General features: G+C 40.2%; 1 protein-coding gene across 2 annotated transcripts in view; it reads right to left on the bottom strand.

Annotated features, from left to right (window-relative positions):
• shank3 (SH3 and multiple ankyrin repeat domains 3) overlaps positions 1 to 26,543 on the bottom strand; it is a 189,555-nt gene that overhangs the window by 151,850 nt on the left and 11,162 nt on the right. For both annotated transcript variants that reach the window (XM_018092370.2, XM_012960073.3), the window contains exon 2: positions 5,786 to 5,983. The gene's annotated coding sequence lies outside the window, so the exon portion shown is untranslated. The remainder of the gene's footprint in view (positions 1 to 5,785; positions 5,984 to 26,543) is intronic.

Below are 26,543 nucleotides of genomic sequence, written 5' to 3'. Positions count from 1 at the left end.
TTGTACCATCAATAGCCACATATCATTAGGATGGCAGGTAACTAGGTAAACTATAGAACACTGCCGGTCTGACACCCTAAATGAGGGCAGGAGTAATCTCCAAACAGTGGTTTATTTATATAGTAAGAAGATCCCACTCATCTAAGCTGCCTGTTATGAAAGGGAAATAGGAGCTACTGTGAACAGAACGGTCCCATGTGAATTGAGAATTACATATTTCATGTAGTTACACCATGCTAAGTCATTCCAGAAGTGCTGATGCACTATAACATTTCAGAATTAACAGGCAAGAGTAACAAACACTTTGTTGCAGCAGGAAAGTCATGAAACCTACACCATTTACAAAACTACATTTTTACAATGCTGCTGTAACATGTGCATCTTTAGATCAGACCTCTGTGGCAATTAGCTGCCACTAAGCTTAGTTTCTATGATTTCAGACTAAGTACAGGATATAGTCTGTATGATCCTATTAGGTGGACTTATTATTTCCTGTTGGTAACATACTCTCTTCTATAGATGTTTCTCGTTAAAGTAAAAGGAAATACTTTAAAAGATGTTGCTGTTCAATGATGGTATATGATGGTATATGTAGTCAGGATGTGCACTGGAGCAATTTAAAAGTAAATGTGACCATTTTAATGCTGGTGATACCTAGCACAATGTTTTTCTATTCTTTTGAATGCAGTCAATAGAATTCACTTTGCTAAATAAATTCCATGTTTCAGTTAAAGGGTTAAACTAACTGAAAATACAAACAATGGTTTGTAATACAAGTGGCATATTTACATCTTCTTTTAATATCAGGTGTAACAAGATGGGGGAACAGTACTGGTAGATAATGATGAGATGAGATAATGATGATGTTAGTAATGGTGGCCATACACAAGCCAATTTCTCTCGTTCTGCGATGAATGATCTAATCAGTACACGATCATTTGACGATCGGTTTGCCATACGATATGCCATCCACGGACAATGATTATTTGAAAAGATGTCATCGTATTGTTGATGTAAAATACAGAAAGATCATACATCTACGTACGATCCGATATTGTTCGTTGACTTCCGCTGGCAATCATGACATGCGCAGGGAACAATCGTTTAACAACAAATGTCTGGCACTCACACCAACTGGCAGATTTTATTGCTGAACTACTAAAATCTTTAAACCCAGGTGATCAATTTATTGGTCCCAATTAGTGGCCCAACGATCATTCATATACCATCAACTATACGACCATTTAACGATATTATCAGATCGTTTTGGTATCAATCATTTTAAAGTATAGAACTGGCTTGTGTATGGCCACCTTAAGTTGTCAGACTGAAATACAAATGTTTTGGGCAAATTGGGGAGCATTGGTTCACAGGCACATGTGTTTGGCAGCAAGAAGAAAGTATTGCTGCTACTTCAACCTCTGTGACTAAAATCCAAAAGGTTAAACAAAATATGAGGTAAATGCAAAGGTTACAGATGGTAGATTCTGTTCTGGTTTCTGTTAAGGTTGCAAAAAATGGATAACCTTCTGACCAATGGGCCCACAAGTCAGACAGAAAGAAATTGTATGATTTGGCCTCCATGCAACACTGCTACACTCATTTGGGCTATTAGCATCAAAGAAGTAAGGAGTAGCTTTGGCTCTTCCTATTTCCTCACCTGCTAATGACCTACCCACAAGCTGAGAAAGAGCACCACAGATGAAATATTCAGCTTGGACAGACCTCTAAGGTCACCAAACTTGGACCAATCTCCTATTATTTCTGACTGATCATCCCATGGGCCGAACAGACAGAGAGCATAAAATGCATGATATGGCCGCTTCCTGTTGGTCTGATCGTTGTACACTCTCCACAAGTGATCATAGCTGCCACTTCTCTTCATTTCCTCATTTGCAGAGAAAATTTTCAAACCTGCCCAATTGAATCCTGATATAGGGACATTGGGTGAGACTGGCAAGCCATCATATTCACACAGATGGTCAGAACTGGCTTAATGCCAGACCAAATATGGGTATTTAAAAAAATTAAATTTGTTGCTATTAAATGATAAACTTTTAAAACAGACTAAGATAAATGTATAGTGATAATAACCTAGCCATGGATGTTAAATTATTAGGAAGAAAATGCAAAATGCAAAAAAAAAACTGAGTTCCCCCCCCAATGCAACTGGCACCCTTTGCTTACCAATGAGAGGTGCCACTGTTGGCATAATTCATAACTTGCAAAATAAAGAGTGCCTAAGGATACAAGGCACAACAAAGCACTCTTTGTAATACCTATTTATGGAAGCTATTCATATAGAGCTCCTGTGCGCCTGGGAGTGCAGAAAGCTTCAGCTAATTGCAATTTAGCCTCAGTCCTGTATGCACTTGTTTTGTAAGCACCAGCCGCTGGAAGCAAGTTCTCAGTGACAACATACAGTTGCACTATGACTGACAAGGACCAATCAGCAACGTGATCAGTGCCTAGAAAGGTGATCACTGAAAACATTAGATTATTAATTCCTTCAGCACGGAACAACAGACTAAATTCATATGCACAGACTATTCATTACTGATTCACTACTGATTTTTCCATTAGTATATTTCTTAGTGTGTATGTAAAGTGAAGTAACTGCTGCATGCAAATAATGCATTGTTTAATGAATCATTTTAGAATATGTTTTAGGTGTGTTCTGTTTAGCTGTACATCTTCCCTAAGGGTAATAGCATCTTCAAATAATAAAGCTAAAACTCACAAGTACTGTAGGTCCAGTTTAGATACCTGATGTCAGCATCTAGAGCAAATCACACTGAGTGGGCTATTAAGTTCTATAAAAGCTTTTAGACTTTCCTTGGTCATGTTTCATTGACATTAAGCATTATTTATTAGCATATATCTGTCTGTACTTTGTATAAGTGATGTAGGAAACTGCATGACACACTGCTCTTATACTCTTTCGAGGCTTAATACTTAGCACATGGTAAGTAGGGGAATCTACCAATTACCCCCATTAGCTAGCATGTTTGTTTTCTTACATTTTACCTTTTTTTTCTCTGTTAATGCTCAAATTTCAGGCCAACATGCATCTGCCATTTAAGTAAATGGCAGGAAAAACAGGCATTATAGTTTAGCAAAAAATGGTTATCCCTGATTTACAGATAGGGCCATCTTTTCTGTAACTCCCATCTTGCTGATACCCAGCTATTATAACACGTGTTAAGGACTGTGTTGTGACTGGACATGTAGATGGGATTTTTAAATGAAGAGCAGCACATGTAGGCAGCCTTGTTCTTTTTTTCACCTAATACAGGGAAGGTTGTTCCTCAAAAATCAAGCTAATTTTTAAAGCTAGAGGCACAAATATTCTTTGAAGCTTGCTGTCCCTTTTGGGTAGTTTTGCATCCCAAACCTCACTGCAATAACACAGTACTCGGTAGACGATGCTGGCAAATAGCTTTTATGGTTGTTATAAAGGCTTAGAGGTTCTGTCTTTTTCTTCTTGCATTAATGTTTCTCAGGGGTGTAACTTACAAGGCTTTATTATCTTTTGCATGTTTATTGCAGGCCCCATTTATGGACAGCGATTTGTGGATTCAGAGTTTTGGTATTTCTAAAGACAATGTTTCAGGAGCAGCACACATAGAAATCAATTAAATATGAGGGTTACCTTCTGTTTCCTTGGAATCTGCTAAACGTAATGAAAGAGGAGGCCAAAAATGTATCCATAAAGGGGGTCATATTGGGGGTTCAGCAATTGAGACAACAAACCCAGCATCTAGGGAGGCCCAGATAGCTAACCACATTAGTGGTTTCGGTCTCTAAGGATTCCCACTGCTGCAAACAGAAGGGGTGCGTTATTGGACAAAAATTGTGTTCTACAGCCCTAACTGTTTTGCACATTTCGTGGTTATTTTAAGCAATGGAATTCACTTTTCATTTATAATTGGTTTTTTTTTTTTAAAGATGCATTAAAATACGTAAGGCACAGTATTTTTCTGTGTTTATCCTACTCAGCCTCCATCTGCAGTATTAAGAATACCCCCCCCCCCCACTGGGTGTATGTATTTAGACCAGTGGTACCCAAATTGTGGCAGTAGCTACCCTAGCTTAGGGTTTGAGGGTGTAAGCTGGGGTGGGGTCAACTGAAAGGCCAGTTAAGGTTAGATTTGAGGAGGAGGTTTGCTGTCTAAAGTAATTCTGGAAGTCCAGCTTATGCATCAGTTAGAGAAAGATTTGGAGATGAATATTTATTTGCCTTTCTAGATTTTCCTGAACCTACTGTATGTACCTGAAGCTGCAATATGTGGCTGTAAAGCAATGTTTTTATATATCTGCAACCATATAAGTTAAAGGGGCACAGGCCATATGATGGCTCTCAAAATGGGGTATGAACCAAAAAAAGCCTGAGAAACACTGATTTAGACTTGAGGGAAGTTACTGGCAGCTGCCTTGTAGGTACTAAGTGGGTTTTGTTACTGTATATAATATGCAAGAGAATAAAAGTATACTAACATCAGCAGTTCAAGAGGCATCTGCAGGTGGTTACAGCAAAATGTATAAATAAGGTAATCTCATTGCATAGGAATGTAGAAAAGAGAGAAAAAGACTAGTTAGGAAAGACATTCAATTCTTCCTGAAAAGTTGCTCTTTCCAAGTTTGCATTCAGAGATGCAGATATAATAGCACAGATAACGGCCAGAAAATTAAAGCTATATAATAAAAAAAAAGTCATATACAGCAATTAACCTGTAAAATATATCTTAATAAACAATGCTTATTGATTTTCACAGTTGAAAAACTGTGTTGGGATAGCCCTTGAGTCTTATGACTCACTGAAATATATTATTATAAGATATAATACGGTTATTGATTGCTTTATATGTTACTCTGTATGTCCAATGTATGTAACCCACTTATTGTACAGCGCTGCGGAATATGTTAGCGCTTTATAAATAAATGTTAATGTAATGTAATGTAATACACAGTCTATTGCAAAACACAAAGATATTAGAAGTCACCTTGGTGTTTCATGACCTTCATAAATTCCCTGGGTCTGCTGTCTTGTGCCTTTAGGTAAATGGAACTCCTTGGTGACTTCTAATATCCTTATACTTTAAAATAGGGCATGTATTTTCAATTTTTTAACCCAATATGCAGATCGACTATATACAGTAATTTGCATTGGATCACAGGTGGGGCATTGGATAGGACTATTACAATTCCAGGGTTATTGCGTAAGGCAAATGTAGTCCTTTGTAACACAAAGTATAGTGGTTTAAAACACAAAAAAATGTAATATACATATTTTGTAATGTAACTTCATGTTTGGAAATTATACTACACGATTAGTAAATTGCACTGGGTTAGAAGTAAGCAATTAACTTAAAAATGTGACCTTTAAAAAATGTAAGTAGATATTATGACAGCATATGTTATTAACATAAATGTATAGAGGCTCATGTAATTTAATGGTGTATGGTATATATTATATTGTCTGTGATAATATTAGCATAGGTGAATGTGTTTGGGAATAGCAACTGTTGGTAAACCCAGTTCTATATTATAAGCACAGCAACACAATTACTTTATTTAATTACTTATTTAAATTAGATGTTGCAAGATTCATGCTTTGTTATATCGACCAACATTATCTAGCTGCAATGTTCTCCCATGCTGCGGAACAATGGACAGAATCTGCAACTACCACTATAGCGGTAGATGACAATCCTAGGTGCATTTTATAAGGGTATAAATCTTCATTACACATCCTTATGTATCTAAGAAATGGGATTACGCTCACCTTTTCTACTTATCATAACTTTCCACTGACACGTGACAGAATAACAACATGACTTGACCCACTGCCCATGAAGCCACTCTCCTGAACCAAATATATAAACACGGCAACACCAAAAGAGTAAATATAAAGTCCACAGAGAGACACACACAACTGTGTACCTCTCGCAGGTCCCGCTCGCAGCCGTTTGGACTTTGGTTCCTGAAAGTCAGAGAAAATATACTTTTAGTTATACAGGACAGTAAAGGTATGCACACAGTCACAGTTCAGTAAATCTCATGCATACTGCTAACCAACACATAAGGCATGGCGACATTCTGATCAGAGACTGCTTCTCTTCACCATTTAGAAGTAGTTATATTTATGGACAGTACAAGTATATATAAATAGAGGAGGCAGCCACACAATGACAGTAGCACTCACACTGTACAATGCTATCTAACACATTGGTGATGGTATTAGCAGCCACTGCTTTGCCCATTGGCAACAGTTATCTTTACATAGAGTATAGGTATTTATACAAAAGAGGCACCCATAGTGATAGTATTGCTCATACAATCCAACACACTTAATGGGTGGCAGTGTTACCAGCCACTGCTCCTCTCTTCCCATTATTTGCAGTTCTCTTTACAAGCCTACCTTCCTTCTACTAAAAACAATGACACTTTAGTCAAGCTGCCAGCCCTCCCATTTAAAAACAAACAGAGTTGTGCCAGCTTCCTACTCATTACTTAGCCGCAGCACCAGCAGACTCTTCACTGCTTAACAGGTTCCTGTCCACCTCCAACACAACATTAATGCCAGCCACAGATACAAATATTTCCGGTGTAATTTTGTGCAAACTGACAGTCCCATTTACACATACGAACAGCGCCCCATAAATTTATTTAAAAAGCTGAACCACTAACTACTACCAACTTGATGTAATAGTCTATCATTCACAATAAAAGCAGCATTACAGTCTTTTGGTCCTGCCAAATACTGGTGGGATCTTAAATTTACACTCCATAAGAAAAGGTATAACATAGAAAGGTGTAACATAAAACTCCACAAAGAAAACACTCCACAGAGAAAGGTATAACATAACTTAATAATAATTGTCACATATGGAGCACACCCAATGGAAATTCCACTGAGCATCTTCCCAGGGCCATTCTTGGTGTGGACAGCTGAGAACTGAATTCTCAGAAGAAATGGCAGAAAAAGTTTGAAGATGCATGAAGCCAGTATATACTGTATGTGATGAGGTTTTGATGTATGGACCTGTAGAAGCAACCAGAAACATATGAAAATACAATGGAGGGCACAGAAGGGGGTGAATTACTAAAGTGACACAAATTGTGCATGCAAACTTGGCTGAAATCTTTGCCCTTGGATCCATTCCAGATCTAACAGACAGAACATATGTTAATGGTGTATGGCGGAGAACATGTTATGCCTGTTATAAATGGCATTTCATATTTCTGGTGATTGCTGTTATTATGTGTTATAGATAGAAAGAGAAACACAGTTGTATGGGGTTATAGTTTCACTAAGAGACTACATAAATAGTTGCACCAAAGTTGTAAGACCCTGCACAAAACCAAAAACACAGTAGCACTAGCCAGACTAGATACATATACAGCATTGGCAGGCACAATGCAACTGCAAGTGGGGGGCATGTTTGGTCAATAAATGACAATAAGGCATTTGGCCACAAGCTAACAGAGCTTAAGAATCTTAACAAGAAAAAAAATAATAGCAGGTTAAAAGTGTGTTCACATGTGCTTCCAACACATTAGCTTGCTCAAACTGAAAGTTTTTAAACCAATAATACTGACCCCCCCCCCCGTGTTATTATTGAGAGTTAACACACCCATTGCAAGGAGCCTGGTAAAAGTACATCTTTAGTTAGTTTGACAACACCCCCTCTAATTCCCTCTAAACAAAAAAAGGGGGGGGGGGAGGAACCTATAGCTAAATACTGTTTCCTTGGGATGGGCACTAATAACCCTCATATTTCATGTTGTATATATAAGAGTCCATGTGGGAGACTTTATGAATCTATTTATGCAAATAAAATCATCAGATGACTTCTTTAGTAGTATATAGGAGGTGGCCAAGAGTCAGGTAAAAGCTCCAAAGACACAGGCAAAGAAAATCACAATATACACATCTTCAGCTGCAAGAGTCAAATGTTAAGATAATCCTGGTGGAAAAAAATTGGTTGAAAGGAAGTGGAAGAGGTGCAGTTCCTCTTCACTTCTTGCTGGTCCAGGGATTGGAGCCATCAACTAGAAGGAACGGAACAATAGAAAAGTGACCATATATGTTTATGGCTCCTCACACAGTATATGCCAGTTTAGCCCACAATGAATCAATCAGCCAGATTACTTTACAGGTGAGCTGGTAAATGGCTACTTTGAGGATTATGGCATCCACCATACACAATAATAATAATTATTATTATTAACATTTATTTATAAAGCGCCAACATATTCCGCAGCGCTGTACAATAAGTGGGTTTCATACATTGGACATACAGAGTAACATATAAAGCAATTAATAACTGATACAAGAGGTGAAGAGGGCCCTGCCCAAAAGAGCTTACAATCTACAAGGAAAACAACATAGATAAATAAGGTTCCCAATATAGAATAACAGCAACATTTTTTTAAGCATTTAAAAAGGAAAGATTTAAGGAAAGTTCCTTTTTATTTATTTTTTTTGTGTAAATCACTTTCCTTTTAAAAATAAGGAAATCAAATATATTATTCAAAGAAGATAAAACTGATTCTCATTTTGATAGTTACAAAAGGAAATGATAAGAAATTGGATCAGTAAGCCCTCTGCTGGTGAATATTTCCAACAATAAATGTTGTGACAAGGTAGAATGGTTGGGCACCATAAAGAGAATCTGTTAATAGTTATGAAATACAGCATGCACACAACTGACTTCATAAGGCATGCCTTTTTTCTGTACTTGTAAAGCAACATGAAATGGTTTACCAGTTAATAATAAAAAGAGACAACATTTCGCAAGTGATGTATCTGGGACACAGGACTGCTCAGCAAGCCCTGAGGTACAACAGCCCTGTGACAGAAGAGCTGAACCTGCAAAGCTGTTTCCTGTATCTCAGTATCCATCTGGTCCTTGCTTGTTCCCGCTGGTACTAGAAGCCATTTAAATGCCTTGTGTGCTGGCCTTAGGCTGGTGAAAGGCTCCACAGGATATTGAACTGCAGGGGATAGCATGCTGGCTGTTACCTAACTTATTGTCAGTATGTTGTGTACCTTTCAGCTTGTATTGTAGCCTCATGTGAAATTTTTGCACATCATTTGCTTAAGTCCCTTTTAAGGATGATTCAGTTTGTTGTGATTGATTGTAAATATATTAGATCATTTTACTTAAAAAGATTGATTTGTACTAATTACATGCAAATTACAAATCAGCAAATCCTAAGCAGACTTTTGATTATTCTATAGCTACATCAGGCCTTAATTTGTCAACATCAAAAATACAGAATATCTTGAGAGACTACAAGATTACTATGTTCAACATTCACTGCACAACGGGCAAGAAGTCACTGCACAACGGGTCAGAAGATTTCTCTGATAGACTGCTTAGTTTGCATCCTCACTGGACCAACGCCAGCATCAACCTTATGACAGCACTAGACAGGGGAGCACAACATTTGTGGCACTGGGCTATTATACTCTGGAATCAATGCCAATGGAAGTATTGCAAAAGCATGCAGGAGGCTACAGACTGACATACAGTTTGCAATTATGGATAGTGAGAAGTAGCTGAATAAAGAAACTGGTGATACTTTGCTCTCTTGGGTGCTTGGTGGGACATGGAGAAATCCCAGGCCACAACTTTCCATCAAGGTTAATTTTCCACCACATACTTTTAAAAAGCAACAGTGCTAAGGTTTACACATTGAGTTGCCTCAAACACAACAGAACAAATATCCACCTTACCAACTCTCCAGTGGGTGGAAGTGGAGCTATACTTAAGTCTCCTGGGAATTCCTTGAATAAATTGACATTTACCCTAAATCTTATTCTAACTGGTTTTAAAGCACCTCCCCGTCTATTTAATCTAACAGATACAGTTATAATACAATAACTGGAGTGCAATATTTTTCCAGTTGTGTAGATATGTATCTGGGTAGGGTAAATTATTTAGACTAAAAAAATAGAATTAGAATGATGATAATTATCAAATTGCTATTTAATGTGTTACTATATCCAGCATCATCCCACTACAATCTGCAGGACAATTTGTTGAGTGCCCCATATTTATCAGTATAGATCTACTTTCTACTAAATACATGGTGATAAGTACATAGTAAAAGCACCACAGAGCTGAATAGACAGCATATTAAAATATGCTGAAATACAAAATGCCATTATGACTATTACCAAGCTGGTCCAAATGGGACCATATTCAGTAATTAACAGCAGTTAAGTGGTTGCTCTACCAGAAGTTCTGAGGCACTGCCATATTAATTTATTTACTATATTGTAAACTCCAGTTTGTTGTTCTTAAAACCTTTAGAGTCCTGGCTATTTGATCTTTGGCTCCAACTTTGTGCATGACCAGTATGCAATGAGTAAGTCTCTTGGTGAGTACTTTTTTTGTATCTTTGGAGAAGTGCAACCATTTGCACTTTCTTACTGGTTGTTGCCCTCCTACACATAGCAGCTGATATCATTGGCTGACTTTGTGCTATGGAATATAATAAAAGGGTCAGAACTATCCAGTTTTGATCCAATGAAGGAGCGTAATCAGCCAGTTACCGTAGGTACTTGGCAACCTCACCTTTTGTGTGTAGCAAGTCTCTAGTGTAGCAACATCCTCCTATTTCTTTCTTCATCCTTTAGAGATTTTCCATGAATATTATTGAATATCCTCTTGGCATCTTTGCATATCCTGGATGCCTTTAGAATCATCTGTTCATTTGGATTGTTTCCTTGCCTCATTTCTGATCTTCAAAGAGAAATATTTTTATACTGTTTGGCATATGGAATTTTGCTGGGCTACACCCTTTATGATATTTGTGCCTGGATGATAATTAAATTCAGTCTTTAATACAATTATATTTATACAGCAGCAGAGAACAATGTTTATTGTCTCCCATAATATGTGTAGCAAGGCACAGTTGACTATGCCCTTTAGCAAACTTAGGGGTCCAAACTAAGGCCAAATGCATTGTACACATATTGGCAGGTAATAAATGCTTTGTTTGATTTCTGCAACCTAGAGTTTGAATCATTTTAAATAATTTTAGCTGGTCGCTAAATAAAATAATTTTTTAAATAGCTTGTAAGTGTACCTGATATACAGTAATGTATATATATATATATATATATATATATGTGTGTGTGTGTGTGTGTGTGTGTGGGAGGGCACTTGCCGTTAAAGTCCTCTGCCTGGGTGCCACGTGCTTGAATGTGAAACACAGGACAGGATGAACTCAGCACTCACAGGACTTGTTAGAAAACAAAAAATCTTTTTTATGCAGAATTAGCGCTTCAGTCGAATACTCAGACCTTTATCAGGATACCTCATAGTTTACAAACCCCCTCTAAATAACCCAGTGCTGAATTTGGCGCCAAGTTACGTCAGCATGACATCGCCACTCCCGACACTGTGATAAACTACTCACAATTAAAAGTTATATAAATCCTTGTAGAAAATATAGCCATCATGTGAAAAGTAAATAGGAAAGTATTCAGTGAAGTACTGAAAACTGATACAGTAAAAGCAAAGTAGCAAAAACAAAAGAATCTATTGCAGGTGTATAGCTGAGCAGAACTGATATTTGAGCTTACCAATATATACTGTATATATGTAACATCATATAAGACTGCACTCACGGGTCTTTCTTGCAAAGTAAAAAAAAAGTGATAATTTATTGAACCAACATTTAGGCCTTGGCAGAGACCTTTCACAAGGTACAAATATTTATAATGCTCTAACATATTCCACAGGGCACAACTTACCAAAACTAAGGAGGACCCTGCTCATTAGAATTTACAATATAATAAGATGTTGTGAAATAAGGGGGGCCAAATTCAGGGTCGGCCAAAATAGTGAACTCCTTGGAATATCAGGGTCAGTAGTTTATAGTTTAACATGAATGGTAGCGGAAGTCGGTGTTCGAAGAGGAGTTTGGCAACTGCATTTATTATGGACCTGAGAAGTGATAGTTTCTGCAGGGGTAGGTCGATCAATAAAGATGTACAGCTGTCAATATGTGAAATTAATGGGGATATAAAGTCAAAAATCATAGTCCTTGTGTGTGTTTTTTTAGAAAATAAATTTGCAACTTAAACCCATTAAGAATTATCTACTGTTTTTAACAGACGCCTTTGTATTTTGCATCTTATGCTATTCCCCTGAAATTAGCTCTGATCACATCTCCTGGAAACCTCTTTCGCCAATGGCCGTCCCGATGTGAAAAAAAACAGGTGACTGCTGTGTACCAGACTTGAAAAAAAAAACAAAAGCAGGGACTATCCCATAACAGACTTGAAAAAAAGTATAGGAGTTTATTTACCGGATTGTCATTGGTCAGTTGCTTATAAAAGCAAGTCAGGCACAAATAAGGAAGTGAAACATGAGCAGAGAGTGAAACACACCCTCTTCTCATTGGGCTGCAGACACAGAGCTCAATTTAGCTGTGTTTTAAGTTTTGTGTTGCCATCTGATTTTTTAGAACAACATCTGTTATAGTGCATTCCTATCTTAGGACTATGTAAGATTTTGACTTTATATCCCCTTTAAAAAAAAAAAGGGTGGGTTAGACTCTTGGTGCCATGTTGTGTGATGAATGGTAATATTTTAAAAACATTATTTAAGTTAAAAATGACAAGATCGCCACTGGGGACTGGGTGGGGAGATTTTGATTAATGTTTCTCCTTTCCACCCAGTCCCCAGTGGAAGCAGTCAACAGCGCCATAGCAGGGGAAGTCCTGACATTGGGTGAGAGGGGTTGTGAGTGGCAGGGACGTGGTGTAGGGTGGAGATTGGATGCAACTGAGGGGCCTAAGGGAAGTGATTGATCAACCAGCACTAGGTGAAAGGGATTTTGAATGTCAACGGGGGAGCTGCTGTGAACAATGGGCTTAGGGGTGCAAAATTCTGGCCCTGTCAAGGACAACCCTAAAGCACTAGCCCATTTTATGAATGTTGCACTGGGAAAGAGGAGCATTTCTGTCATAGACAAACATAATATAAGATAGCACTGGGGCATTCAAAAAGAAATGATAACCAACAAGAGGTGTTTGGGTGCCAGTCTTCCACAGTGCCTTACAAGTGTCAGACAAAGGAAATAAGAGAGCAAAGCAGCATTGTTTTGAACAAAAATAAGATGTTAGTCCAAAAGGTCTGTATGTGACGCAATACAGAAAAGAGCCAAATGAAGTGAACAAAAAAGTAGTGAAATGATAGAGGTGAAGCAGATGGAAGAACTTTAACTGTGTAGCTGCAAAGGAAAGAAGTCTACCCCACCTCCTACAAAAGCAGCCAGGCGATACATTACATATCTTGAAACAGTTGAATATAAATTCATTAAAACTTAACCTCTGTCCATTCAACATATGTAATTTATCACCCAGCTGATCATGTGATTAACCATCTAATATTACTACAATACCCTAAGGCAGTGCTGTCCAACTTCTGTTGTACCGAGGGCCGGAATTTTTCCGACCTACGTGGTGGAGGGCCGATAATGGAAGCCAGTTTTGACCACTCCCCTTTTTGAAACCGCACCCACTTGAAACCACACCCATGTTATCACATGACCATACCCATATTAATGGTTGTAGTACAGCAAAAACCTGCCATACTCTGCCTGCCCTACCCTGCCTGTGTGTGACAATACTCTGCCTTCACTACCCTGTCTGTGTGTGCCATACTCTGCCTGCCCTACCCTGTCTGTGTGTGCCATACTCTGCCTTCCCTACTCTGCCTGTGTGTGCCATACTCTGCCTTCCCTACCCTGCCTGTGTGCCATGCTTTCACTGTGTGTGCCATTCTTGGCTGGTTTGTGCCATACTTGGCCTGTGTGTGCCATACTCTGCCTGCCCTACCCTGCCTGTGTGTGCCATACTCTGCCTTCCCTGCCTGCATGTGCCATACTTTCACTGTGTTTGCCATTCTTGGCTGGTTTGTGCCATACTTGGCCTGTGTGTGCCATACTCTGCTTGTGTGTGCCATACTCTGCTTGTGTGTGCCATACTCTGCTTGTGTGTGCCATACTCTGCTTGTGTGTGCCATACTCTGCTTGTGTGTGCCATACTCTGCCTTCCCTACCCTGCCTGTGTGTGCCATACTCTGCTTGCCCTATGATGCTTGTGTGTATGGCACACATAGGCAGCCTACAGTGACACAATGCTGGCACTGCTACAGTCTGCACAATAACTATATATTAAAAAACTTTTTAATCGAAGTACCACCTCAGTATATGTTCTTTTTGTAGTGTGCAGGGATTATTTGTGGGTTTCTACTCTTCCTGAGGTGTGAACAGGGGAACAATATGGGTGATTACAGCCTGAGCCTGAGGTGTGAACACTACAGGGGGTGAACAATGCAGAGATTAAAAGGTGTGAACAACACAAGGGATTACATATTTAAACAATACAGCCTGATTACAGCCTGAATCTGAGGTGAGAACCATGCAGGGGGGGCAGTTAATCACAGTACTGATACCATTTAGATCTTACACAAGAGTAAGCCATCAAAGCAGCCAGACAGGTGGGGGGCCACACAGAGGGGGGTCGCGGGCCGCATGCGGCCCGCGGGCCGCCAGTTGGACAGCACTGCCCTAAGGTTATGTGCTGTTGACACAGCAATCTTTTTCTTTTCTTTTTTTCCTTTTTAAGTAATCTTATTACTGTAGCATCCTAAGGACATAAAGGACATAAAAAAGCAATAGTAATAATTGCTCTCCTTGGGGGAAATAACCCAAGAGGCAATAATAACAAGGAGAGGAGAACTAGTGAGAGTGGGTTTTGCAGGTGCTCATTTTTTGTGATGAGAAGAAAGTTGGAGTTCAACAGTACTTGAACTGGTTTTAAAGCTTATGGGAGGGAGATAAGGGGATATAAAAGACTTAGCAGAAGATCCAGCTGCCATACAAGCAGTTTTCACTTAGTCTTCATACTGAATTTTATCAAGGTAGGAAAATATTTATACTGTCCCTTTGAAAAAGTTTGGTCTCATTTTAAATAAAGAAACATAAGTTCTATATGCCTCACGGATGACTGCGTCCTGGGGCCCAATGACCCGTAGCGTAGTGTAGGGAAGCACGGCTTGACAGGCCAGGAGGCCACAAGTTCAAGGGCTGTGATTGGCCAGTTTGAGGATTCCTGGATTTTGGGCTGAAGGTGGGGGCAAGGCATCTTTACACAGAGCCCCAGGGGAAGTTAAAATGGGGATTTGACAAAGTAGTGGAAGTAGTTGACAGGCCTGGGGTCCTGACAGGAAGGTAGGCAGCCTGCTTTAGGGCTGGAGAGAAAGGAGGCAGGAACCAGGCTTTATGGTTGGGAGCAGGGTTAGCCCTTGGGGTGAGTAAGGCAAGGTTGCCGTTTGATAAAATGTTTGTTATACAAACGGTTTGGTTACAAGTTGTCAGTGTTATACATGTTAAGTTATGTTAATTGTTATGATGTAAATAAACAACCGCGGCCATCTCTTTCCAATCAAGGTGTGCAAGTTTTCTTTAAGGATAGGAGGTGGTACAGGATTTGAGTCAAATGGGGAAAACATTTGTTGCTTGTTGGTTAGAAAACATTGTTTGGGAATGATTTTGCCCCATTGTTCCAAACAGCAGGTTTTTATATAGAAGAACTGGGCATAGTTAGAAAAATAACATAACTAGTCAAGGGTCTGAGGGCCTAAAGACTTAAAGAATGTGCCAGTGAGGGCTTAAACTTGACAAATAAATATGTGATGATTTTTGGTAGAAAGTCCCTTTGAGTGCTTTGAGTACAGCAATTATACTGTTTTGTGGTTGCAAGGGATATATTTGTTTGTTAAAGAAGAACTACCCCCCCCCCCGCCAGCTATAAAAGCCCCCTTAACTGGCCTGCCGAGACCTCCCTCACCTCTTTCTTATCTCATACTCTGTGATTTAAAAACTGCGCTTGTAGCAAACCCCAACCTAAAAATGCAGAGCAGCAAGCTGTGTACTTGGGCGCCATGTTCTGAGACCCGAAGCTTCTACGATTGAACAGAAGATGGCGCCCAGGTACGCAACTGCGTTGTTCTGCATTTTTAGGTTGGGGTTTGCGACAGGGGCAGTTTTCTAAGTTACAGAGTATGCGATAAGGGAGTGGTGAGGGGGGTCGAGGCAAGCCAGTTAATGGGGCTTTTATAGCTAGGGGGTTTGTAGTTCTCCTTTAAAGGACATGGAAAGGCAAAGTCACTTGGGGGTGCCAAAATGTTAGGCACCACCAAGTGACTTAAATCGCTTACCTTGTATCCCAGGCTGGTGCCCCTGTTAGGAGAAAACAGCACCAGCCCGGGGTACCTGCAGCGCTTCCTTCTTCCTGCTTCCGTGTGTTCACATGCGCAGTACAGTGAAAAAGCCGAACCAAGCCAAGTCGGCTTTTCACTCTACTGCGCATGCGCCTATCGTATAGTTGCAGCTAAACAAAGCAGGAAGGAGGAAGCGCATCGCTACAGGTACCCCGGGCTGGTGCTGTTTTCTCCTAACAGGGGCACCAGCCCAGGGTACAAGGTAAGCGATTAAAGTCACTTGGGGGTGCCTAACATTTTGGCCTTTCCTTGTCCTTTAAGGACTTATTTTAATGGAACATGGAACTGGGGATTTGAGTTTTTCTGCCCGTGTTTTGCACACAGGGAAAGAAAAGCTGATCTGCTCTCATCCACTCCTTTTTGACAGGCACACCATCAGGCTTTGTGCAGACGCATGGAGTATATTTGTCTGTGTACAAAACACAGGCAGTAGATCAGTGATCCCCAACCAGTGGTTCGTAAGTAACATGTTGCTCCCCAACCCCTTGGATGTTGCTCCCAGTGGCCTGAAAGCAGGGGCTTATTTTTAAATTCCTGGATTGGAGGCAAGTGCTGGTGGCATAAAAAACAGTTGTACTGCCAAACAGAGCAGGGGATCCCTGCAGTAGATGGATAGATGAGATGGATAGATGATAGATAGATGATAGATAGATGAGATAGATAGATGATAGATAGATAGATAGATAGATGATAGATAGATGATAGATAGATAGATAGATAGATAGATAGATAGATAGATAGATAGATAGATAGATAGATAGATGATAGATAGTAGGATAATGTTACTAATTTTTGACAAACAAATTATACTGATGTAATTGGGTGGTTGCAATGTGGCAGCTCCCATTTCAACATGAAAAAAATCTAATTTGCATATAAAACCCTATGTGTGTATATGCAGGTATGGAATCACTTATCAGCAAACCCATTACAGAAAGGCTTTCTCCCACAGAATCCATTTTAAGCAAATAATTCATTTTTTTGCAGTTATTTGCATTTTCTCTGTAATAATAAAACTGTACCTAATGGTAAGATGCAATAATCCATATCGTTGACAAAACAATCCTGTTGGGTTCCTTAAATGTTTAAATGTTTTTTAGCAGGTGATCCACATTATGGGAAAAACCCTTTATCTGGAATACTCCAGATCCCAAGCATTTCAGATTAAATAACTGTACCTTTATATCCCATGACCTAAGGGAAAATTATAAATATGGTATATAAAATACACAAGAACCCCGAATACTGCAAATGATATCCTTATAAATGGTGCTTAGTGATATCATCAATTATAATTGGTGCTTAGTGATGTAGTTTCTTTCACATGACTCTATGGAACTTGTGTATTATAAAAAATAATGCACACCCAGTTGTAAAATATGAGGATATTAGAAGTGACTTCTGAGTTTTTATATGGTCATGGAACTCCTTGGTGACATAACATTCTTATATTTTACAGTATTCACTATATATCATTTGGGTTAGACAATTATTTGATTATCTGTGTCTTGAGATATAATGAGATAAAATGAGATAGATTTTTCAATAAATACATTTTTTCTATTTGTAAAAGCTGGAGGAATAAAAATGATCCTAAATAGCACCTTGGTGGACCAACATCTGCTGATTAAATTCTTTGCATACTTACCCCCAGAACTGCCTTTCAGCGTGCAAATAATACATGTTCATATGAAGATCGAGCATTGCACACCTACATACGCACATACAAGGCTGTCACATACTATTCCCTTCCCACTCAGACACAGTTCAACAAGAAATCACTGCCAGGATGCTTAAACATGATAATGCTGAGAGACACATTTTCACAGTTACACAATCGTGTAAAAGACCACAGGAGACACAAATAAGGACAAGTGTGCGCTTCATCTCACAGTGTCACATGCAGGAAGAGAATATACCACAGAGTGTGACAGAAGGAGAAGCATCTGGTGTGAGCTCAGATCTTTCTGCTTCTGCCTCTGCTATTGCCTACCTTGCCCTGATGGTCTCTATTCCCACATATTATTAACTGCCTCCCTTTCACCCTCTGTTCCTGTACCTCTGACAGACACCCAAGCTATATCATATATACATGTCTTCTCTTGTCTCTGGGTTCACCTATGCTTCATTTTACCTGTACTTTCCTTCAGCCTCCCATATTCCTTCCCCTTTCTCTAACCCCTTCTTTTTCATGCCCTCTCTACCCCTTCCTTGCTTGCTCTCTGCTTACCTCTCTCTCATTCTCTTCTCTCTCTTTTTACCTTCTCTTCGGTATCAGGAAGAGAGCTCAGAGCGGCATCACCATGGTAATAAGGATGTGGGGACTGTGAGAAAAAGAGAGAGATGGGGAAAGAGAAAGTAAAGGTGATGCCAGAAATGGGGGCAGGGGTCCAAAAAGGAGATAGTAAAAGCTATCGAAAGTGAGATAGTGAAGTGAAAATGTGATGCAGATATCAGTTCGATTGAGAGTGAGTGTGATTATGTGTGTCTGTGTCTGGGGGTTGAGAAAAAATGTTGATCTGCAGAAGGGGGAGCGGTTGCATGTGCTAGCAGAGAGGGGGTGTATGTATTAGAATGTATGTGAATGAGGAAAACGTGCAGTGGTATGAAGGGAATGTGTTCTAGGAACTGTATGACTTGTCCAAATGGTGTGTTCTTATTGGGAGCTGGTTGTGTAGGAAGGAGAGATGCGTACAAGAGTGTCAGGAGCTTATGCGTGTGCTTAGAGAGAACAGTGAGTGCATTGCTCAGAGCTTGTATGGAGGAAGCAAATTATATTGGTAGGGATTAATAAGGGAAGGATGTACTACATAGACTTGTGCATTATATGTGCATTATTAAAAATTTGTATGTCTGTTAGAAGGGACTGTGCAGGAGATTTCAGTTAAAACAGAACAGTCCTGTGATGAGATATGAGCAATAGCCTCGGCCATCGGGATTCTGGGGGCAGTAAGAATGAGTCACAAGTGCAGAAAAGTCAGAATACCTAACGGTGGCACTGCATTTTTATACCAGTGTTCTCACTAAGGAAGTGCTGGTCTTGCTGTAGGCATGAGGTGTTTGTGATGATGTGATGCTGAGCAATTAGTGGGATAGTGCTACATATGGGGCATATATGGGCAACTCTCACACAGGGCCAGGGTAAGAGAAGAGATGGTGGCAGGTAAGCCAGGAAGGCTAAGCCAACTCCCAATCTAAATTTATAAAAAAAAAACAACTGTTTTAGTCTATGCTATCCTATCTACTAGCATCCAGCTTATGTTAAACTACAGCTCCCAGCACTCTTCTACAGCCATTGATAGAAAGTGGGATACTGGTTGCTGTTACAGGTTTTCTCCCAGAATGTTGGCATTGTTGTGTGTGTGTGTGTGTGTGTGTGTGCCACAACTTGAATGAGATTCATCAATGCAGACACAAATTATCTACTGTGTTCAGTCAATTGTATGTGTAGATACAACCTAAGGGAGCCCTGGAATTACTGGTACATCAAAGGCGGCGCTAATTCCAGGGTTCTCTTGTGTCAATGTGGTGTTAATTCCAGGGTTCTTTTGTGCAAATCTGTGCAATTACACTCAATTTATCAAAGCACATTGAATAGGCATTCTGTGGGATGTGTATAGGCACAAGTACCCCTATGAATAATGAGCAGTGTGGCTACATAGTCAATAGTGTGGCTACATACCTAAAATTCGTGGCTCTTAATTTAAAAAAAAGTCCATTTAATGCGTCATGCTGAAATGAGAATATTAAGAACATAGAAAGTGTGAGCTGCAATTTAAAGTAAGTGGCAATAAAACAGAAACAGTATATATGTCATGCCCCTTTGTGCATATTCTAAAAGAACTGACTGGGCGCAGTCTGGTGCAAAATACAGATGAAAGTGCTGTCTGAATGCCATGCAAGTTAGGGGGTGGGCAAGATTTGGAAGGGGGGATTCATACAGGCCTGCTCCAGCAGCCTCTTATAAATGCAGTCAGCATTATATACTTGTGGAGCTTGAAGCCTGAAGTCACTGACCTGCAGAACTTCTGCCCCAGGTCTGTCTATGCTCTGCAAATAATCTGCCTTCCAGTTTGTTAATGACCCCTTATGTGCTGGACCAAGATAATAACTTGATGCTGGCTGTATTAATAGTTGTGCACCTCTGTGCAGCTGTGTCAACTTGTGCATCAATATGGTTGCCCATAGAAAGCAACACAAATTGTATGGTGATAGCCCCATGTTGTTTTTGCCCTGGCCCACCAATTCCTTACAATGGCCCTCCATGGGAAGTACAACCATTTATATTTAAGTGTAATGGATGTCTTATAATGCTGGGAAAAGCAGGTCCCAAAACATTAGAGGGCATGGTTAGAACATGAATAATGTTGAAACTGCTATTCACATTACTGGAAACTATTGTCCTCTGTTATCAGCCATTTTGGGATCTGACAGAGTGACTGAAGTGCCATTCAGTAGTGACAGGAAATCTGTGCTCAGGAAAAATGGCACCATTTCAGTTCCATAATTTATCTATGAATTATTTTGTCTTGATAAACTTCTGGAATGCTGACACACACTTCTGTTAATGTAAACACTGTTTTGTTGTATAAAGCTAATTGTGTCTTAGATGTAGTTTTCATTAAGACAGAGATATACAGGTATCCGACTAGAACAGAACACCCATCGAGCTCAGGCACACACAAACACAGATGGAGTTGATTTACTTGGGTGTATTTCTCTTATGATTTCATTTATCCTATTTATTATTAACCTAAAATAATTAATCTCTAGCACTACATAATTCTGTACAGCTAAAGTATAATTGTTCCAACATAGTAAAATTGCTATTGAGATCTATCAAACTCAACAACCAACCCCTCACTTATATGAATTTATCTCATTACTTTGCATGTCTTTATTTTAGTTGAGATTGACTCAACTAAAACCCCCCCAAAAAAGCTAGTCATTCATTTCCCTAAAAATATCAAAATTGGAATCACAGCAATCAAAAGTGAATATAGAATCTGTACTGGTCATTTAAAACTGTAGATGCACAATAACTGATTTCGATTTTTTGTCATTCATTAATGGTACTTGTGTCTAAACAGAAGGCTTGCACTGCCACATTAGTTATACTCGATGTTAAAGATTGCCCAAAGTCAGGAAGTAAATTTATTACATTACCAAAACAGTGGGTTGGATGGAGTTATCACTCCACATTTTCTACATATACTGGGGGTACTTCCATTCTAGTCCGGAAATCAACTGTATTTCAACCCCTTAATATACAAATAGACCCGTGTGGGTGATAGGTATTTGTCTACTGTTTACTAAATGCTACTGCAGTTATATTAGCAAATATATACATCCCCCCCCCCCATACTCGGACGTCTGTATTCAAAATTGGCTGCCTTTGTAGCATCATACCCTCATGCCCAAGTAATATGTGCAGGGGACTTTAACTCAACACTCCATCCGCAAAAGGACAGACTCTGTAAAAGTATACCAACCACGATTCCCCCCCCTCTAATTTGATGGCCCTAACAATGGCAATGGGTTTAACAGAAGGATGGAGACACCTGCACCCCAATGATTTACACTACTCCTGTTTTTCTACATCTCACCTTTTTCTCTCACGTATTGACCTAATATTTGTGTCTAAAGGAGTACTAGCAGGTCTAAGTGAATCTGTATATTTACCTAGAGGTATATTGGACCATGCTCCACTACTAACCAACTGGGAAAATCTGAAAACTAACACACATATGAGATGGTCCCTTAACCCAGCATGGTTAGATATTCTAGACATAGATGAACAACTTGGGAGTACAATAGGAGAATTCCTTGTACATTGGAAAATCTAATCCATAAAACTAGAGGAGCTCCCAAAAAACAAGAAAAAATATGGGAAAAACAGCTAGAAAAATCCACTTAGGAAGATATAGGCAGTATTTTAATAAAGCATTTTTAAGATAATATGTTAGTAAACTGTAATTTGTGTCAACATCCTGAGGGAAAAGGTCAGAAATGAACGGGGGAAAGGAAAATGGTTACAAATGAAAAAGTCACAATGTATTTTCAAATGCAACATAACTCACAACTTTTGTCACTGCAAAATATGTCTTATGCTAGAACCTTATTACATTGCGTAACTCTGCCTCATAATGTGATGTATATATGCTGAAACTGCTGTAAATTCTTCTCAATAAACTTGCCTGAATTAAAAAAAAAAAAAGATTGCCCAAAGTGCACCTATTGATGTAGGGGAACCCCCAAAGGTGGGGGTAGTGTAAGGGTTCCCACAGCAGGCCACATCATGAAGCACAGTGTACTCAACTGAAAGAATCATGCACAGGCATTATTTTGCCACTGATCCGTAAAAACTACATCATTCCAACATTCTAACTTTTCAAGATCCAATTAATCAAAATACACATGCATATGTTTTGCCGCATTGGACACAACTCCCCCTCATGGGTGAAATTTCATTGTAATTAGGGGGAAAATATAGTAAATTGCCATTATAAATGGGCCTTTATGGGTTACTTGGAAATGCCAGCTTACTATCAGTTATCTTTCTTCCCTTTTAATAACATTGTCAAAATGTTTCATATTCATTAGCCAGATGGTATGCCTAATAGAAACCCCCTGGTACCACCTATTATCAAAATTAATCTCAAATATGAATTGTAATAGATTCCAATAGGTACTCCCTTAGGGGGAACCTCATGACTCTACATTATTACATATGAGAGTGAGCTGTTAAATTACAAACACTGTTCTCTAATTCAAAGGTATAATAACTAATACAGCAGACCCAATCGCTTCTAGGGCACCAAGGTCCAAAAGGGGACTCGTGGGGGTCCTTATGCATAATTGCAAAAAATGTATTGAAAATTTTTCATTTTTGGGGTATGGGGGCCCCTAAAAAATCATGTTTGTAACCACTTGAAGTACAAAATGATTTGCAGAACAATTCTGCACAGAAATCCTCACTGTGGGCTCAGCCTTGCGATTCAATCTAGCCAGCGCTATAATTTAGCCTGATACAATTAACTCTACCCCTGTTAACTCAAAAACAAGCTACGGTAAATGGTGCTTCAGTTATTCTAGCTCAACTATATTTTGCTAAACAAAACAATCCCTATATTGTGAATCCTAATGAAAAAGTATTCAGCCCCTCTGATCTGCTGTGTACTTTAATGTTTCCACTTTTTTGTTCAGATGTGCAGAAACTGTTGTTCCTTTATAAATAAACTATAATGATAAAAAATTATTAGAAGCATTGCAAGATGCTTTGGTATGTATTTTACTGTCATTCCCCTATGTACAGTGTTGGCATTCTATAAATAAATGATCAGTTAATAATAAAAATGATAAAATGATTTCCAGAGCTGCTGTACTATAGGCTGTGAGCTGGGGCCTAAATACGGAAGGATATTATTACAAGTGGAGGATAGCGTACACCAAAGAGAGTGAAGGATTATATAACAACAAGTGCTGTTATTCTCAAGTGAAGTTCCTGATGGCTGCAGTCATATTGTTAGACATCCTGTGAATTGTGTTTTAAATCCGCAGGGACTCTGACCAGTGCACAAACACATACCAACAGAATAATGAAGACAAATACTATTGTATACATGAAAACAGATAACATTTGACATTCAATTACCTGCATGTGCAGCTATCTTTAAAGTTATAAATGTGCATAAAGTTACAACAAGCTATCTCTGATAATGGTTATTCATTATCAACAATGACCAGGCATATTTGGCTAAACATGTAATAACAGAGCGTAATAACACAATTGTTAATTCCTGTCTTGAAAAATCAATCCAAAGTTTAATTTTATGAAAAATAAGTATCAGTCCTAAGACACTTATTCACTATATGGAATGATCCGATGTTCAGGGGCAGAACAGAAATAAAATTCCTAAATTTGGGGTCACCCAAATGACATTTAGAAGCTGAACGTTTACAGGCTGGGGAGCCCCTTCAACCTCTACAAATTCAACTGGTTGGTGATGTACTTGCAGACATGCATTACTGTACCATACTGTAATTTTACAAGACTGTTCAGGCCTAAGAATGGACAGGAGCTAAAGTTAAATTGTTAATGTCATACCTTCTGTGTAGATGATTTCTAGTGATCACTACAATAAACTGTCCCCTCAGACAGACCTCTGCATAGAGAGAACCTTTGTCTTACAACTCCCAGGATCCCATCTGCATCCCAATTTGCACAGGCCCCCTTTCTAGGCTACTCCCGCTCCCAACAATTACATAAATATACAACAATTAACTTTCAAATGATTAGTAATAATTAGTGATGGGCGAAAAGTTTCGCCAGGCATGGATTTGCGGCAAATTTCCGCGTTTCGCCATTGGCGGATTGTTTCGCGAAACGGATGAAAAATTTCGCCGCGGAAAAATTCGCTGCACGTCCAAAAATTGTCGCCGGCGTCAAAAAAGAATAGTCGCGGGCGACGAAACAAGAGCCGCGCGACGAAACAAGAGCCGCGGGCGACGAAACAAGAGCCGCGCGCGACGAAACAATAGCCGCGCGCGACGAAACAATAGCCGTACGACAAAATAATAGCTGCGCAACAAAACAATAGCCGCGGGCGACGAAACAAGAGCCGTGCGACGAAACAAGAGCCGCGGACGACGAAACAAGAGCCACGCGCGACGAAATAATAGCCGCGCGACAAAACAATAGCCGCGGGCGACGAAACAAGAGCCGCGCGATGAAACAAGAGCCGCGGGCGACGAAACAAGAGCCGCGCGCGACAAAATAATAGCCGCGCGACAAAACAATAGCCGCGGGAGACGAAACAATAGCTGCGCGACAAAATAATAGCCGCGGGCGACAATTTTTTTTGTCGCACGACATTTTCGCCGTTTCGCGAATTTTTCGCCGTTTCGCGGATCTTTTCAAAGATTCGCGAATTTTTCGGCGAAGCGAAACGGAACAGATTCGCTCATCACTAGTAATAATAATTAGTAAAATAATGCACCTGGTCTGGAAGAAGAATGCAAGGAAGGAGTCCGTGCAATCAGGGGCATTCCCAGGATCCCATCTGCATCCCACTTTGCACAGGCCCCCGTTCTAGGCTACTCCCTCTCCCAACAATTACATAAATATACGACAATAAACTTTTAAATGATTAACTATTAGTAATAATACTTAGTAAAATAATGCACCTGGCCTGGAAGAAGGAGACAATTAGGGTCCCGTTGTAATGTAAAGGGAAGGTGGTAGGAAGGCAACTTAGGCAGGGAAGGAACTCCAAGGTCCTTCTCCATTATGGATTTGCCTAGTGCAGTCCCATTAAAGGAGAAGGAAAGGCTAGTAAAGAGTTAATCTCAAAATGCAGGCATACCTTCAGTTGTCTCAATAGTGCCCTTAAGTCTCCCCATATTTCTCCCATTCAGAAGATCTGAAGCCAAACAGGAAGAAAAAACGCTGAGCTGGGTAGGGAAGATTCCCATAATGCCTCACTCCTGCACTGACCATGGGACCAGGACTGTAGGCGGCGCATGCGCACCAGCAGGAGCGCTCCCCCCAGCGTCCAGTTGCCATGGCGGCCGCTGCCCTTACAAATAGTGTATGCAGCGGCAGCTTGGGACAGAACAAGACGAGACAGCCATCGGCAGGTGCTGGTGGGGGGAGAGGCAACCGGGGAGCATGGGATGCTGACAAGAGTACAAGAGGTGCTGGTGGGGGTAGAGGCAAGTGGGGAGCGTGGGATGCTGACAAGAGGACGCAGCGGGGGGGGGTAGTTGTGCAGACAAGAGGACGTGAGCTAGCGGAGCGCAGGGGTGGTTGTGCAGACAAGAGGACGCAAGCGAGCATAGTGGAGCGCAGGGGGGTAGTTGTGCAGACAAGAGGACGCGAGCGAGCGGAGCGCGGGGGGGTGCTGACAAAAGGAGCAGACCGGAGCGGCGGTGTGTGACACAAGGGCAGGCGGCTGGTAAAGATACAGATACACATAACAAGATGAGACAGCTGGCAGGCAGGTGCTGGTGGGGGGAGAGGCAAGCGGGGAGCATGGGATGCTGACAAGAGGACGCAGTGGGGGTGAGTTGTGCAGACAAGAGGAGCGGAGTGGGGGGTGCTGACAAAAGGAGCGGATTGGAGTGGGCAGTGTGTGACACGGGGGGGTCGGGATGAGTTGGATACTCATAAGTATAAGGATGTTGGGGGCGCATGCGCAGTAGAGACAGTGAGGGAAAAAGATGGCGGCG

This window comes from Xenopus tropicalis, chromosome 3 (assembly GCF_000004195.4).
Source record: "Xenopus tropicalis strain Nigerian chromosome 3, UCB_Xtro_10.0, whole genome shotgun sequence".
NCBI lineage: Eukaryota > Metazoa > Chordata > Amphibia > Anura > Pipidae > Xenopus > Xenopus tropicalis.
Note: the sequence above shows the minus strand (reverse complement) of the source record. Positions and strands in the feature narration are given on the sequence as shown.